The sequence below is a fragment of the Dendrobates tinctorius genome, unplaced genomic scaffold (genome assembly GCF_039654945.1).
Source record: "Dendrobates tinctorius isolate UK_male_01 unplaced genomic scaffold, ASM3965494v1 ptg000128l, whole genome shotgun sequence".
In the NCBI taxonomy this organism is placed as follows: Eukaryota; Metazoa; Chordata; class Amphibia; order Anura; family Dendrobatidae; genus Dendrobates; species Dendrobates tinctorius.
Genome location: NW_027361796.1, coordinates 9590855 through 9603600, shown reverse-complemented (window position 1 = coordinate 9603600; position 12746 = coordinate 9590855).

Here is a 12746-nt window from a genome sequence, read left to right as displayed (position 1 = left end):
ACATTTCCTTTGTATGTTAGGCAACAATAATATATATGTATTGTCATTTTTTACATTTTAAAAATAACAAAAAGGAAAATGGGCTAATGCAAAAGTTTGGGCTCTTGGAGATTTGTGTGCTTAGATAACTTTGACCAAGGTTTCAGACCTTAACCCCTTTCCTACATTAGACGAACTAATGCGTCATGTGACCTGGAACCTAAGTCCCAAGGACGGAATAGTACATCCAGAGTGATCAGCAGGGCTCAGGGGGGGAGCGCCACTGATAGCGGCCGTGTGTCAGCTGATTATCACAGCTGACACCCATCACTATGTGTCATTGGCAGTCATGGACCACCTCTGGCACATTAACCCCTGGCACACTGCGATCAAACATGATCACAGTGTACCGGGGACTGGGGGCATAGGAGAGAAGCGCGCAGGGAGGGGGCTCCCTCCGTGCTTCCCTGCGACCCCTGAAGCAGCACGATGTGCTGCGTCGCTCCGAGGGTCCTCCTCCCTGCATGCCCCCGGATCCAATATGGCCACGGGGGCCTTCGGGGGCCTGCATAGAGGCGGCTTCCACAGTGCCTGCTGAGAGCAGGCATGGAGGAAGCCTGCAGCAGCGCCTGTCAGATCGCTGATTTGACACAGCACTGTGTGAAGTGTCAGATCAGCAATCTGACACCTTATAGTGACGTCCCCCACCTGGGACAATATAATAAACTAAAAAAAAACACAAGTGTAAAAATAATTTATGAAAAATCCCCAAATAAATAATAAAAAAAAAATTGTAAGTAAAATAACCCAAATGATAAAAGTAGACATATTTAGTATCGCCGCATCCATAATGACCCGCCCTATAAAACTGTCCCACTAGTTAACCCCTTTAGATAACCCCTTAAAAAAAAACAAAGGAAAAAACAATGCTTTATCATCATACTGCCGAACAAAAAGTGCAATAACGCGCGATCAAAAAGATGAATATAAATAAACATGGTACCGCTTTAAACGTCATCTTGTCCCGCAAAAAAAGTTATAGCTCACAGAATAAAGCGATGCAAAAATAATTATTTTTTTTATATAAAATAGTTTTCATTGCATAAAGTGCCAAAACATAAAAAAAGATATAAATGAGGTATCGCTGTAACCGTACTGACCCGAAGAATAAAACCGCTTTAACAATTTTACCACACGCGGAACGGTGTAAACGCACCCTCCAAAAGAAATTCAATGAAATGCAGGTTTTTGTTCATTCTGCGTCCCAAAAATCGGAATAGAAAGCGATAAAAAAGTCACTTGCCCAAAAATGGTACCAATAAAAACATCAACTCATCCCTCAAAAAATAAGACCTTACATGACTCAGTGGGTCAAAATCTGAAAAAATTGTAGCTCTCAAAATGTGGTGATGCAAAAACTATTTTTTACAATAAAAAGCGTCTTTTAGCGCATGACAGCTACCAAACATAAAAACCCGCTATAAATAGTAAATCAAACCACCCTTTACCACCCCCTTAGTTAGGGAAAAATAATAAGATTTAAAAAATGTATTTCCATTTTCCCATTAGTCTTAGCATTAGGGTTAGGGCTAGGGTTAGGGCTAGGGTAAGGCTGTGTGCACACGATGCGGATTCTGCTGCGGATTTTTCCGCGCAAATTTGGCTAAATCCGCAGGTAAATCCACAGGTTAAATGACCTGCTTTTTACCTGTGGATTTAATGCGGATCAGCCCGCGGTTTTCCCCTTCGTTTTGACACCTGGTAATGGAGCAGGTGTCAAACCGCTGCGAATTCCGCACAAAGAAGTGACATGCTGCGGATCTAAAACTGCAGCAAATCCACGTGGAAAAATCCACAGCATGTGAACTGCGTTTTTCATTTGCCATCTAATATATAAAGCTCAATGTGTGTGTATGTATGTATGTATGTATGTGTTTGTGTATGTCCGGGATTGGCATCCGCACCGTCGCAGCTACAGCCACAAAATTTGGCACAGTCACACGTCTGGACCTCGAGAGTGTCTTAAGCTACGTTGTGAGGCGAAATTTTAACCCCACGCGCTCCAATTCACCAAACAATTTTGCCCCTATCTACATAATGGGGAAAAAGTGTGTGTGCATCAAGCCCCACCCCTCATTATGATGTCATAATGGTTGCCATGGCGACGGTAATGTCATCATAGGTTGCAAGCCCCGCCACTCATTATGATATCATAATGGTTGACTATGGGATGGAGGAAGTGTGATGGGTATATGGGCACTGAACTATGGGATGGAGGCTATGTATGACGGGTATATGGGCACGGGACTATGGGATGGAGGATGTGTGATGGGTATATGGGCACTGGACTATGGGATGGGGGATATGTATGATGGGTATATGGGCACGGGCCTATGGGATGGTGGATATATGGGCACGGGACTATGGGATGGAGGATAATTATAATTTGTTATAGATAACCACAGTTAGTTACTATGCCCGAGCAGTGCCGGGCTCTTCAGCTAGTTGAATATAAAGATACTGTACAACGCAGCAGAAACTGCTGCGGATCCGCAGGGCTAAATCCGCTGGGGATCCGCAGCAGAATCCACAAAATGTGCACTCATCCTCAGGGTTAGAACTAGGGTTAGGGCTAAGATTAGGGTTAGAGGTGTGTTGGGGATAGGGCTGAAGTTAGAATTGGGGGGTTTCCACTGTTTCGGCACATCAGGGGCTCTCCAAACTCAACAGGGCGTCTGATCTCAATTCCAGCCAATTCTGCATTCAAAAAGTCAAACGGTGCTCCTTCCCTTCCAAGCTCTGCCATGCGCCCAAACAAAGGTTAACCCCCACATATGGGGTATCAGCCTACTCAGGACAAACTGCTCAACAAATTTTGGGGTATAATTTCTCCTGTTACCCTTGGGAAAATAAAAAATTGGGGGCAAAAATATCATTTTTGTGGAAAAAATATGATTTTTTATTTTTATGGCTCTACGTTATAAACTTCTGTGAAAGCACTTGGGGGTTCAAATTGCTCACCACATATCTAGATAAGTTCCTTGGGGGGTCTAGTTTCCAAAATGGGGTCACATGTGGGAGGTTTCCACAGTTTAGGCACATCAGGGGCTCTCCAAAGGCAACATGACACCCGCAGACCATTCCATCAAAGTCTGCATTCCAAAACGTCACTGCTTCCCTTCCGAGCCCCGACGTGTGCTCATACAGTAGTTTTCGCCAACATATGGGGTATGAGCGCACTCAGGACAAATTGGACAACAACTTTTGTGGTCCAATTTCTCCTGTTACCCTTGGTAAAATAAAAAAATTGGGGACTAAAAGATCATGCTTGTGGAAAAAATATGATTTTTTAATTGTAGGGCTGTACATTATAAATTTCTGTGAAGCCCTTGGGGGTTCAAAGTTCTCACCACATATCTAGATAAGTTCTTTGAGGGGTCTAGTTTCCAAAATGGTGTCATTTGTTGGGGTTTTCCACTGTTTTGGTACATCAGGGGCTTTCCAAATGCGTCACGGCGTCCGATCTCAATTCCTGCCCAAAAAGTCAAATGGCGCTGCATCCCTTCCGAGCTCTGCCGTGCGCCCAAATAGTCGTTTACACCCACATATGGGGTATCAGCGTACTCAAGACAAATTGCACAATAACTGTTGTGGTCCTGTTGCCCTTAGGAAAATAAAAATTGGGGGTGAAAAGATCATTTTTTGGAAAAAATATGATTTTTTAATTGTACGGCTGTACGTTATAAACTTCTGTGGAGCCCTTGGGGGGGTTCAAAGTTCTCACCACATATCTAGATAATTCCTTGGGGGGGTCTAGTATCCAAAATGGGATCACTTGTGGGGGGTTTCCGCTGTTTAGGCACATCAGGGGCTCTCCAAACGTGACGTGGCGTCCGATCTGAATTCCAGCCAATTTTGCGTTGAAAAAGTCAAACGGCGCTCCTTCCCTTCTGAGCTCTGCCATGCGCTGAAACAGTGGTTCCCCCCGACATATCATGTATTAGCGTACTCAGGACAAATTGCACAATAACTTTTGTAGTCCAATTTCTCCTGTTACCCTTGGCAAAATAAAAAAAATTGAACCTGAATTAATTTTTTTGTGAAAAAAAGTTAAATGTTCATTTTTTTAAACATTCAAAAAATTCCTGTGAAGCACCTGAAGGGTTAATAAACTTCTTGAATGTGATTTTGAGCACCTTGAAGGGTGTAGTTTTTAGAATGGTGTCACTTTTGGGTATTTTCTATCATATAGACCCATCAAAGTGACTTCAAATGTGATGTGGTCCCTAAAAATAAAATGGTGTTGTAAAAATGAGAAATCGCTGGTCAACTACCTTTCAAAAACAGCTTATCATAGGAAAAATTCAAAAAACTCATACCACAAGATATGACCTTCCCAAACCCTGTCTGATGAACAAATGCACATGTTGCAGGATGCAGCAGGCCTCCACTAATAAAGGCAAGGAGCAGCACAGGTGCAATCCACTGATAAAACAACCACCCCACACCTACCAGATCATGGAGGGATTAGCTGCCTAGTGGAAAAAATGCACATAGATAAAGGCTTGCATAGGACGCCAGTCACACAGGCAAGTGTGTGATGCAGTGTCTGGCTTGCAACCTATTAATGACGCCCATAGAATTATCAGGCGGGCTGCTCCAGCACTATAGTATGCAACACACAGTGACAGACACCCCTGACCAAGCCAACAGAAAGAGGCCCGACTGCATCCTGCAAAAACTGATATGAAAAGTGCAAAAAATTAATTCATACAATGAATACATTAAATGAGGTATTGGTTAGTATTTTGGCCAAAATAAATTAAGATCGCAAGCCACTTCACGGCTCCTCATATTTGTGAGTCCCTAACACTAAATTCAAATCAGCTTATCATAGGAAAAATTCAAAACACTCATACCACAACATATGGCCTTCCCAAAACCCTGTCTGATGAACAAATGCACAAGTAGCAGGATGCATCAGGCCTCCACTAATAAAGGCAAGGGGCAGCACAGGTGCAATCCACTGATAAAACAACCACCCCACACCTACCAGACCATGGAGGGGTTAGCTGCCTAGTGGAAAAAATGCACATAGATAAAGGCTTGCTTTGGACGCCAGTCACACAGGCAAGTGTGTAATGGTCAGGGGTGTCTGTCACTGTGTGTTGCATACTATAGTGCTGGAGCAGCCCGCCTGATAATACTATGGGCGTCATTAATAGGCTGCAAGCCAGACACTCTGCATCACACACTTGCCTGTGTGACTGGCGTCCTATGCAAGCCTTTATCTATGTGCATTTTTTCCACTAGGCAGCTAACCCCTCCATGGTCTGGTAGGTGTGGGGTGGTTGTTTTATCAGTGGATTGCACCTGTGCTGCTCCTTGCCTTTATTAGTGGAGGCCTGATGCATCCTGCAACATGTGCATTTGTTCAACTTTTAACCTTTATAACTTCCTAACAAAAAAAAAATTTTGGTTCCCAAATTGTGCTGATGTAAAGTAAACATGTGGGAAATGTTATTTAATAAGTTTTATGTGCCATATCTCTGTGATTTAAGGGCATAAAAATTCAAAGTTGAAAAATTGCGAAATTTTCAATAGTTTTGCCAAATTTCCATTTTTTTCACAAATAAACGCAAGTTATATGAATTAAATTTTACCACTAACATGAAGGACAATATGTCACGAGAAAACAATGTCAGAATCACCAGGATCCATGGAAGCGTTCCTGAGTTATTACCTCATAAAGGGACAGTGGTCAGAATTGTAAAAATTGGCCCGGTCATGAACGTGCAAACCACCCTTGGGAGTAAAGGAGTTAATTAGCCTGTTAAGGTTATGAGTTGTTCAATATCATCGTTAGGAAAGGCCAAGTGATGCAAATTTCCCAGGTTTATAAAAATCCAGCCTCCTCTAACCTTGTGCCAAAAACTGCAGCCATGGGTTCTTCTAAGCATCTGCCTAGCACTCTGAAAATGAAAATGGTGGAGGCTCATAAAGCAGGAGAACGCTATAAGATGATAGCAAAGCGTTTTCAAGTTGCCCGTTCCTCAGTTAAAAATGTAATTATGAAATGGCAGTTGGCAAACCAGAACCCCTGCTAAAATACAACAGACCTTCAGAAAGATTTAGCAGACTCTGAAGTTGTGGTACATTGTTCTACTGTTCAGAGACACCTGCACACAAGGTCGGACTGGCTTTCTGGCAATTCTGGCAAATGCCAGAAGGGCCTGTTTGGTCGTGGCTGCCTTGTCTGTTTAGTCGTTGTTAGCAGAATCTGTGTTCTCAAGACACCCATACTGTTAAGAGTTGTAATGGAGCACAAAGTCACTGACTCCGTCACTTACTCCAGCAGGCCATGGGTATCATCTATATATATAATTGTCTTATCATGTCTGTCTGTAACCGAAATCCTGCGTCGCTGATTGGTCGCGGCAGTTAGGCCGTGACCAATCAGCGACAGTCGATTAGTCTTCACGGCAACACAGCCACATCGCTTATTGTACAGGCACATTACAGCCGTTAAGGGCATCACTGCTGCATCGCTCATTACACAGGCACAGTCCTGTACATATATAATACATTAGGTAAGAGCAGAACAGTGACTGCAGCTCTGGGTGTAACAGGAGTACATTAGGTAACAGCAGAACAGTGGGTGTAACTGGAGTACAATACATGAGGTAAAAGCAGAACAACGACTGCAGCTCTGGGTCTAACTGGAGTATAATACATTAGGTAAGAGCAGAACGGTGACTGCAGCTCTGGCTGTAACAGGAGTATAATACATTAAGTAAGAGCAGAATGGTGACTGCAGCTCTGGCTGTAGCAGGAATATAATACAGTAGGTAAGAGCAGAACGGTGACTGCAGCTCTTGGTGTAACTGGACTACAATACATTAGGTAAAAGCAGAACAGTGACTGCAGCTCTGGAAGTAACTGGAGTACAATACATTAGGTAACAGCAGAACAGTGACTGCAGATCTGGGTGTAACTGGAGTACAATACATTAGGTAACAGCAGAACAGTGACTGCAGCTCTGGGTGTAACTGGAGTACAATACATTAGGTAAGATCTGAACAGTGACTGCAGCTCTGGCTGTAACAAGAGTATAATACATTAGTTAAGAGCAGAATGGTGACTGCTGCTCTGAGTGTAACTGGACTACAATACTTTAGGTAAAAGCAGAACAGTGACTGCAGATCTGGGTGAAACTGGAGTACAATACATTAGGTAACAGCAGAACAGTGACTGCAGATCTGGGTGTAACTGGAGTACAATACATTAGGTAACAGCAGAACAGTGACAGCAGCTCTGGGTGTAACAGGAGTATAATACACTAGATGGTGGCCCAATTCTATCGCATCGGGTATTTTAAAGTCTCTGTTAAACTAAAAAATAGTGATATACTCACCTTCCGACGGCCCCCGGACTCTTTCCCTCCTCTCACCATGCGCCCGGCATCTTCCGGTTCCAGTAATGCTTAGCGAGAAGGGCTGAAGATGACGTCACTCTCGTGAGAGCGTGACGTTATCAGCGGTGTTTCGTGTGCTAAGCATTACTGGGACCGGAAGATGACAGGAGCATGGAGAGGAGAGAAAGAGTCCAGGGGCCATCGGATGGTGAGTATATCACTATTTTTTATTTTAACAGAGACTCTTGAATACCCGATGCGATAGAATCGGGCCACCATCTACTTAGAAATATTGGTCTTGTAGTATATCTTGCTTCCTCCATCCAGGTTAATATTAGTAATATATCCCAACTAGTGCTTGAGGATGGGTACAGCATGGGTCTGTGTGAACATCTAAACAAGCCTGATGCATTTTGGAAAGAAGTCCTGTCGACCGATGAGGTTAAAATAACACTCTTTGGCCTCAATTATCAAATGGTATATGTGGAGAAAAAAGGGCACAGAATTTCAGGAACAGAACATCTTGTCAACCATTAAGTATGGGGGTGGTTATGTTGCAGACAATGGCACAGGGAACATTGCACGTGTAGAGGGAAGAATAAATTCAATGACTTGATGCAAACATAACACCATCTGTAAAACAACTGAAGTTGAAAAGAGGATGGCTTCTACATATGGATAATGATCCTAAACACCTGTCAAAATCCACAATAGACTGCCTCAAAAGGCACAAGCTGGATGTTTCACAATGTCCCTCATAGTCTCTTGGTCTGACCATCATTGATGGTCTGTTGCTAGACCGTAAAATAGCAGTGCATGCAAGACGACCAAGGAATCTCCCAGAACTGGAAAAATTTTCCAAGGAAGAATGGATGAAAATCCCTCAAACAAGAACTGAAAGACTCTTGTCTGGCTACAAAAAGTGTTGTATAATCCTGTCAAGTATAGATCAATCTCCTACTGTTGCCAAAGTTTGGACTGTCCTTTTATCTTGTGCTGGACTGTATTTTGTGAATTTACCTTGTTATTTGGTAGAATCTTTAGATGAAAGGTGGACACTTGCAATTTCCAGTAGATTGCTTGACAGCTGACAAGGAAAACATATTTATAGAAAACCTTTAGCAAGGCAATCGATGGAACAAATGTTCTGAAAATCAGCCATGACATTGACTGTTGTTTGGGAAGCCCTGCAATCCTATGGTCAGAATTATTTCTGTTGATAAAACCTGTGTTGGTTGGCTTTTCCAATGAGATAAGGCTTAGTTCACATCTAGTTTGTTGCACCTATTTGGCATGCATGTCAGAAAACCTTCTAGAAAACCATGATAGGCAAATAAGTCCACAAGCTCCTAGTCAGCTGATTTATGCTAAAAGGGAGTATTTTTGGCATACATTGAGCTTTCATATGTGGACAGGCGCAGTAAAAAAAATGCATACCATGTGATAGACTTTTTTTTTACAGTTGGGTCAAAGGCTGAAGTGTACCACTGGGTGCCTATGCCAATGTGAAGTAGAAATTGTGGTAACTACTCTCGATGTCTATGATATAGCCACAAAAATTAGATCTGAACAGCATCATAGTAGACTATATATTACACACAACTACTTACAGATGGAGTCAGCATCAACTTTTATGCTTGCATTGAGGCAATCTCATAGTAGGAGGTAGTAGTCTGCTATGCTTAATAATAATAATAGATTTTATTTCTATAGCGCTGACATATTCCGCAGCACTTTACATTTCAGAGGGGACTTGTACAGACAATATACATTACACTATAACAATAATCACATAGATCATAACAGATACCAAGAGGAATGAGGGCCCTGCTCGCAAGCTTACAATCTATGAGGAAAAAAGGGTAGACACGAAAGGTGGGTGGTAACAGTTGCCCTGATTGTATGGACCAGCCATAATGTTAAGTGTGTAACAGTACGGATGCAGAGGGCTAATGGATGCATAAAGCATGTGGGAACATGATGCGGGGAACCTGGTTATGGTAAAAAAACTTATGGCTGTGCCACACAGGGATAGATTAGGTTAATATGTTGAGGCGATAGGCCAGTCTGAATAAATGCATTTTCAGGGCACGCTTAAAATTGTGGGGATTGGGGACTAATCATATTGACCTGGGAAGTGCACTCCAAAGAATTGGCGCAGCATGTGTAAAGTCTTGAAGACGGGAGTGGGAGGTTCTGATTATTGAGGATGCTAACCTCAGGTCATCAGCAGAACGGAGGGCGCGGGTAGGATGGTATACTGAAACAAGGGAGGAGATGTAGGGTGGTGCTGAGCCATGGAGGGCTTTGTGGGTGAGGGTAATAAGTTTGCACTGGATTCTGGAGTGGATGGGTAGCCAGTGTAATGACTGGCACAAGGTAGAGGCATCGGTGTAACGATTGGCGAGGAATATGATCCTGGCAGCTGCATTCAAGACAGATTGGAGGGGGGAGAGTTTGGTAAGAGGGAGACCGATTAGAAGGGAGTTACAATAGTCGAGACAAGAATGAATAAGAGAAACAGTAAGAGTTTTTGCAGAGTCAAAAGTAAGAAAAGGTCGAATTCTAGAAATGTTTTTGATGTGCAGATAACAAGAGCGAGCCAGTGATCGGATGTGGGGGACAAAGGAAAGCTCAGAGTCAAGTATGACTCCAAGACAGCGGGCATGTTGCTGGGGAGTAATAGTAGAACCACACACGGAAATGGCAATGTCGGGTATAGGTACATTAGTAGCGGGAGGAAACACAAGGAGTTCAGTCTTTGACAGGTTCAGTTTCAGATATAGTGAGGACATGATGTTAGAAACAGCGTTTAGACAATTGCCGGTGTTTTCTAGAAAGGCTGGCATGATGTCAGGAGAAGAAGCGTACAATTGGGTGTCGCCAGCATAGAGATGATACTGGAAACCAGATCTACTGATTGTTTGACCAATAGGGACAGTATACAAAGAGAAGAGGAAGGGGCCTAAGACTGATCCTTGAGGAACCCCAACAGTAAGGGGAAGATGAGAGGAGGAGGAGCCAGCAAAAGATAAAGTAAAGGAGCGGTCAGAGAGATAGGAGGAGAACCAGGAGAGAACGGTGTCCTTGAGGCCAATGGAATGGAGCATAGTGAGGAGGAGCTGATGATCCACAGTGTCGAATGCTGCAGAGAGATCCAAGAGAATTAGCATGGAGTAATGACTTCTATTTGATTTCTATGAAAATATAAAAAATGCTTATAGATTCCATATTCTGGTACAGCAGATTGCTCTCTAGTAGTGATGAACAAGTATACTCGTTGCTCAGGTGACCTTTGAGTATTTTGGCGTGCTCGGAGATTTAGTTTTCATCACCTCAGCTGCATGATTTGCGGCTCCGAGACAGGCTGAATACATATGAGGAATGCCTGTTTGTTAGGGAATTCCCACATGTATTTAGGCTGGCCAGCAGTCGCAAATCATGCAGCTGAGGCGACAAACTAAATCTCTGAGCACGTCAAAATACTCGGAGGACACCCGAGCAACGAGTATACTCGCTCATCACTACTCTCTAGATCTCCCCAATCCTTGGGGACCACAGTCCATGCAAGAAGAATACCAGGACATAGCAGTGCCCAAGGCAGCAATGCTAAATGGAAATGTGGCTATGAACAGCATCTATGTCTATCAATCATGCCACAAATAATTGTGTTTATTGCATCACAAGTGAAAATCGTCAATCATTATTGTTATCCTTATACAGAAACTAGCAAATCATGGTAAGTGTAATTGTGCCTTTAATGGGGTCGAATTCAGGTTTAGAACTTAGTCCATATTAGTTACAGCTCAGCCCTGACTGCCTGGCATATAGTCTGTAAAGTATGCCCTTGTATCTGTTACATGGGAAATTCTCCCCTGCCCCCAGTTCATTGCCTGTGGTTATGGAAAGGATATTCAATATAACCATCATTATTGTAGAAAGAACATGGAAACAATACCAAAGAGTTCATAACAAAGACTCGGGAAATGTCAGTATAAATTTAGCAACCTCTATTAATCAGTGCTAAAGACAAAGACCATGGGTGTGCAGGAAACACTACTGACTCTGGATAAGTGCAGATTTACATGGCTGAGGACCAGTGGTTTAACCTTTACCTTGACAAAGTGCTGATATTAGAACAATGTAATTAAAAGGAACTGTTGTTTCAAACCAATATATACAATAATGACTCTAATCTTCCCATTTTTTTGCATACACACATTTCCTATCTAACCAAACCCTTCAATTAACACTAATATTCTCTTAATTTAGACATTATGTTTTATGGTGCCTCAAAGCAAATCAATGACCCTTTAACCTGCAATATATTTATCAAGAAAGGCATCCAGGTCTTTCTTCCTTGTACTTTTGCAGTGGATCAACCATTACAACATGTGGCAGAGAGTTCCATAATGACACTGCTCTAACAGAAAAGAATCAGGGTCTGTGATTATGATTAATCCTTCTTTCCTATAGATGTTGAGGATGCCTCCTTGTCATTGTTGCAGGACTAGGTGTAAGTAATCATTAAAAAGATCTCTGTACTGACCATTCATATATTTGTATATTTTCAAAAGGCCAAGTTTGATAACTTGTCTTGGTACTGCAGTCCACCAATTTCCTTAAAGGGAATCGAATAGTAGGATTTCCCCCTTCAAATTATTTATATGAACATGTAACTCTTTCAAAGACAAATCTAGCAACACCTTTAGGCCATGTGCACACGATGCAGATTTGCAGTGGTTCCACAGCGGATTTTACCGCGCAGAAATGTTGCATATCCGCATTGTGATGTACAGTACCTTTAAAATGAATGTAAAAAAAAAAACGCTGTGCAGACGCTGCGGATTTTTCCGCGCGGTTTTCCCACGGTACAAAATCCGCAGCATGTTACTTCTTTTGTGCGGTTTTCCATCTCCCCTGTCACCAAATCAGCAGGGGGAAAACCGCACAAAAACCGCGTGAAAAATGGAAGAAATCCGCAGGAAAAATGCAGGTCATTTGACCTGCGGTTTTCTTCCATTCTGCACGGAAAAATCCGCAGGGCTCAAAACTCCGTCTGCACTCAGCCTTACATGGTCAGTCCATTACACCAATACTGAGAAACTAGCATTTGAATAAATATGCAAATAAAGATGAAGTGCTTTCGGCATGTGGAAGTGGGTCACCCTCCCCAGGGCTGCGGGGTTACTTGGTACCGGGCCAGTCTCAGCGGGTGGTGTGTCACAGCAGCAGTGACCCGGTCCGTGGCCCTGGGCGCCCAAGTAATGGCGGGATAATGCTTATGGTGGAATGCAGTTAATGGAATAGTTTGTGACACTGTAGGGTCGGTGGGACGAGCTGGGGGGTGGTC